Source organism: Malania oleifera, chromosome 11 (genome assembly GCF_029873635.1).
Source record: "Malania oleifera isolate guangnan ecotype guangnan chromosome 11, ASM2987363v1, whole genome shotgun sequence".
Lineage (NCBI taxonomy): Eukaryota > Viridiplantae > Streptophyta > Magnoliopsida > Santalales > Ximeniaceae > Malania > Malania oleifera.
The window spans coordinates 85,097,240-85,103,239 of NC_080427.1; positions in this window are offsets into that span (position 1 = coordinate 85,097,240).

Sequence of the window (6,000 nt, forward strand, 5' to 3'; positions counted from 1 at the left end):
GGAATAAGTTCATAGGGTCATAAATTAGTGCAGATATATGGGACAGGTTCGTGGTTGACATGGGGGACATCCACTTTATTTCATAACATTCCCCCTTGGATGTCACCCATACATTAACTCATTCTGTTAAGATCTTTAAGATGCTTCATTTCGATGAGATGAACCAGTTTTTTGAATATTATAGTAGGCAAAGTTTTGGTGAACAAATCTGCTAGATTATCAATTGATATGATCTGCTGAACATATATATCACCATTCTTCTGAAGTTCATGTGTATAGAAGAATTTTGGAGAGATAGTCACACAATTGACTTAAGCTAAGTAGATTATGCTTCAGTCCATCAACCAACAAAACATTATCAATAGTAAAAGAGGAATCCTTACCAACCTTACCTACCCCGATGATGCGTCATTTGGCATTGTCGCCTAATGTCACATAGCCTCCATTCTTGGGAACAATTGAAGTGAATTTTCCCTTGTTGCTGATCATGTGCCATGAGCATCCACTATCTAAGTACCATCGATCCTTGGGGGAGGATGATCTTAGGCATACCTGTAGAATAAGTTAAGTAACTGATGTTGGTCCCCAAATTTTGTTGGGTCCACGAGGGTTAGTGGCAGGATCTCCCTTAATTACTCATACTTTCCTAATTCTAGCATGTTTATTCCTAAGTGGACAATCAAACTGAATATAACCAATTTGTTTACATTTAAAGCATTTTAATCTACACTTAGGTTCTTTAGGAGGAATATGAGACTTTGACTCACGTGTAAAATGTCCTAAGTAAAGATCTAGTTGTCTAACATTTTCAACACCATTAAAACCAAGACCCTCTTTACTTAAGGAGTTTCTTTGAGCACCAAGTAGTTTTTCAAAGTTGCGTTTGCTCTTGGTGAATTTAAAAATGATTTTGGAGCTATCCTCCAATTTCCTCTCAAGCTCAATAATAGTAGCATCTTTTTTCTTTTAAAATAGAGGCATGAGAGGTTTTTGCCATATTAAATAATTTTGACCAATTTTCACATTTCTTTTTCAAATCATTATTTTCTTTGGTCATTTTACCTAACAATTTTGAAACGCAAATATATTCAAACTGTAATTCTCTAAATGTAGGCATGCAGTCAGAATCACAATCATCAAATGAATAATAGAAAGATAATGAACTAGAAGACAATACCTCATCCTCGTGTGCCACCAAGCACAGATTAGCGACCTCTGTGTCACTATAATCTGAATATGAGTTGCTGCTGCTGAATTTGTCCCATGAAATCCTACCCTTTATGATTTTCTTCTTTTTCTTAGCCTCTTTTTTCAGTAGTAGGCAGTTGGGTTTGATGTGCCCCACCTTGTTGCAATTATAGCTCGTAGGAGCATTTGATTTTTCTTTTCTTTTTCTGGACTCTCCCTTCTCATTAATAGAATCTCTATATTTTTTAAATGGCTTCTTGTTCTTACTAAAAAATCTGCTAAACTTTCTGGTTAGCATGGCCATTTCATCATCAGTGTCAGACTCACTGCACTCACTAGATGTGTTATTAGATGCTTTCAGTGTAGTCACTTTCTTAACCCTATTATGCTCATTAAGTCTTTCATTTATGGAAAATTCATAAGTAATCAAGAAACTTATCAATTCATCTAAGGTCATGGCCTTAAGGTCTTTACCCTCAGCAATGGCCAAACAGGAGGTAAGCCTCTAAGGATCTTCCTAATCATCTCATATGTGAGATAGGTCTTTCCTAATGCATGCAGTGAGTTTATGATGTGTGTGAATCTTCTGTACATGCTCTGAATGGACTCACCTACATTCATTCTAAATGTCTCATACTCACTGGTCAACATATCTATCCCACTGTCCTTTACATCCCTAGTACCCTCATATATGACCTCTAACTTATCCATTATTTCTTTTGTAGTGGAACATGCCATAATTCTATTAAATTCATTCACATCAAGACTACAGTATAAAATATTCATGGCAGTGGCATTAAGACTAACAAATTTTATGTCATCATCATCATACTCATCCTCAGTCTTAGGAACCCTAGTTGCACCCTCAATTTTCATAGGGACGTAGTTTCCCTTAGAGACAATCCTCCGCACCTTCCAATCAGTATTCTGAAGGTTGATGTGCATCTTCTGTTTCCAAAAGGTGTAATTAACACCACTGAAAACAGGAGGTCGTGTAGAAGATGGTTCCTTAGGGAAAGGGGTCACAGAGCTATGAGCCATAAGTGATCTTTTTTGCAAAATAATAGCTAGTCTATGCTACGTGGCTCTAATACCAATTGTTAGCTTTACCGTGATCCTAAGAGGGGGGGTGAATTGGTATTTTTTAAACTTTAAGCCCTAGGTTAATCTCCTAACACCAATATATTCACAACCCTATGGACAATCTAGTGCAAGCAATGTAAACGTATACCAGAAAGTAAATAAATCAATTTAATCAATCACACATGCACTAGAAAGCAGTAAAGTAAGAGTGACAAACAGGAATGTTATCAAGGTTTGGCCAATTGCCTACGTCCCCGCCTTGACTAACAAGCACAAGGATTACCATTATAACTTGCTCACTTAAACGGGTGGAGTGACACCTATACAAACTAAGTCAATTAGCACAGGGCTGACCTCAACCTTTACACCAATCCTTACCGGGCTGGATTACCGCCCCCTCAGGCCATGCCTAGAATCACTCAGATTTACAATCAAATGGTACAACAGAAAAATGCTTTCACGTAAAGCATATATGTACCCAAATGCATTCAATCACATACACCACAAATGATTTAATACACAAGCTTAGTGTGGTCTAAATAGTTCAACTCTCAAATGTATTTTCTATGAGTGTAATGAGTACGTGAGAGTGTCAACAAACAATCTTTGTATTTCAAGATGTTCTCAATCAAGGTACTCAAACAAAGATATCACTCAAGTTTCAAATATTCCAAAGTGCAGAATATATTAATCACATAAATAGTGTATATGCTTGGTTTGTAAGATATATGTAATCTTTGTATTCAGCAAAATGATATATATTTGAATAAATATTGCAACAAAGACCAATATCACTAAGACAAATATCTTTTCACAAGTATATCAATGTAAATCCCACAAGATATTTGAGTAGGTTTTGAAAACATTTTGCAACTCAAAACAAATACAAACTTCCTAAGTTATTGCAACGAGAATGCAACACTTATAAGTTCAACACAAGTCTTCTTAGGATAGGCTTATAAGCAAAGCCTCCTAATAATACTTAGGTTATGCTCTCGTAAAAATCGATTCAAACACTCAACAAATGAGAGAGCAAACCTCTTAATACCAACACTTAATACACTTACAGATGATATAGAGAATTGAAGAAGGTAAGTTTGAGTGGTTTTAGAGAGAGTAGAAATAGTAGTGTGAGTTTTGCTTGAGAGAAAATTTTTGGATTTTGTATGCTAATCTTGTTACTAATTTTCCCAAATGAAGGGGTATATATAGACACCCCATTAATTATGACCGTTGGGGACAAGGCTGGTATTATTAGAAAAGATTAATGGCATTTTAATTAATTTAACCCTGTTATAAAAAGTTAACCACGGTAAAAAATTTAGGGCAACCGGAGAGACCCGGTCGACCAGAACCATTTCGGTCGACCGAAGTTTATATGGCTCGGTCGATCGGAAGTGCATGTCTGAGGTGATTTTTTAGTTTTACTGAGGTTCGGTCGACCAGGCTGATTTGAACTGAGTGATTCGGTTAACCAGACAATTGGTATTTCTCCTGAGGACCCTCGGTCGACCAGACAGTTGCAATGCAATTTGGGCTCGGTCAACTAGGTGGTCAAAATGTTGACCTCGGGAGGTTTCGGTCGATCAGGGGTAATTAAATTATAATGGTTCGGTCGACCGGGTTGAGGTCAAAATGTTGACCCAGACCGGATTCGGTCAACCAGGGCAGAATGAACTGCATAGGTCGGTCGACCGAAAGTGCACAAAGTGTGCATTTTGGTATTGTTTTGATTCACAAACACCCTATTCAATGTGCCTAACATATATGAGTGCAAGGGTGAGTGTTTTAAGGTCTCTTAAGGTCCAATTTGAAGACACTGAAAGAATTCGATGTCGGTCGACCAAAGGTTAAACCCTAAGGTCTTTCTAAGGTCATTTTTAGTTATTTTTAGTTTGAGCTTACGTAATAGAACATGCATGTGATGAGTGTGCTTATTACAAACCAAAGACCCTAATTTACTATTACAGACCCTTTACATGAATGAAATATATTATAACATAAGAAATGGGGTCTTCAAGCTTCACTTGCTTTGTGTCCATCTTGATCTTGACAATTTTAGTTCCTGTACAAAGCCTCAAACACCCATTAGACACAATGAGTATTTGTCATAATCAAAACCAGGCATGACCTATATGGTCAACATCCTCCATTCTGACCTTTACTTGATGGTACCTAGATCATAGATCAATCTTCGAGAAAGTCTATGTCCCCTAAAGCTGGTCAAACAAATTATTAATGCAGGGAAACAAGATTTTTTCTTAATTGTCACTTTATATATCTCTCTGTAGTCGATACACACTCTCATCGACCCATCCTTCTTTTTCAAAAACAATACCAGCGCTCCCCAGGGTGACATGCTGGGCATGATAAACCCATTGTCTAACAATTCTTGCAGCTGTTCTTTCAACTTTTTTAATTTTGTAGGCGCCATTCTGTACAGTGCTTTAGAAATTGGCGTTGTTCCTGGTGATAGGTTAATAACAAACTCTACCTCATGATTAGGAGGCAGTCTTGGCAAATCTTCTGGAAACACGTCAGGAAAATCCCTCGCTATCAGGATATCTTTCAACTTTAATTCCCTTTCCGACGCTTCCTTTACATAGGCCAGGTACCCTTGGCATCCCTCCATAAGCAACCTCCTCGCCTAAATAGCTAATAATATTTGTGGTGGGGTGCGCACACATGTCCCCATAAATCTGTACTCCTGCTCTCCTAGAGGTCGGAATACTACCTCTTTCTAATAGTAGTCAATACTGGCATAGTGGGCAGTTAGCTAGTCCATTCCCATAATTACCTCAAAACCATGCATGTCTAGAACTACCAAGTTAGCTAGCAAAGACCTCCCCTAAATACTGACTGGAAAATCTTTGAGTACCTTTCTACACAACACTATGGTCTTGGTTGATGTAACCACTCATAAACTGACATCTAATGATTGAGTTTCTATTCCACATAACTTGTTAAAATCCCGGGTTATAAAGGAGTGAGTTGCCCTTGAATCAAATAAAACAATGGTTTTATACGATAAAATAATAAAATACCTATCACGACATCCCCTGTCACCTCAGCGTCTCTCGATGTCAAAGCATAGACCCGCACCGAGGCAGTGTTCCTCTGCTGATTTCCTTGAGGTGCTTGATTGTTCCCCCGAAATTGTCTAGAAGCTGGTGCATTATTCAATGGCCTATGACATACCCACGCAATGTGTTCGTTGGACGCCCCGATTTTCATAGCATTTTTTTAAAACTCCAATAAATAATAAATATTAAATATTAATCACACATTGGCCACATCAAAATATATGATACCATTCAAACATAACCCGACTCGAGTGGGTGCCGGGTAAACAGTCATATAAACATCCCTAAGAGCGGAAGTCATTATTTATAAACCATACAGAATACAAATACCTAGAGTACTAAACATCCACATATTTATACATATCTAACACATTCCCAAAAATCAATTAAAACTCTAGGAGATTTACACATCCCTAGCTCAAACCACTCACCCTGTCTATCAAGGTATCAGCTCCCCTCTACCTCGGAGTTCTATCTCCTGGCCTATCACGGTTCCCTGAAATATTTAGATATTTGGGTGAGACACATCTTAGTAAGACGGAATAAATTATTTATAGTGTATGGAAATAAGAGTGTCATTATATCATAATATTCTCATTCAGTGATAATACCATTTGAGGAAAAATATACCATTTAAATTCATAAT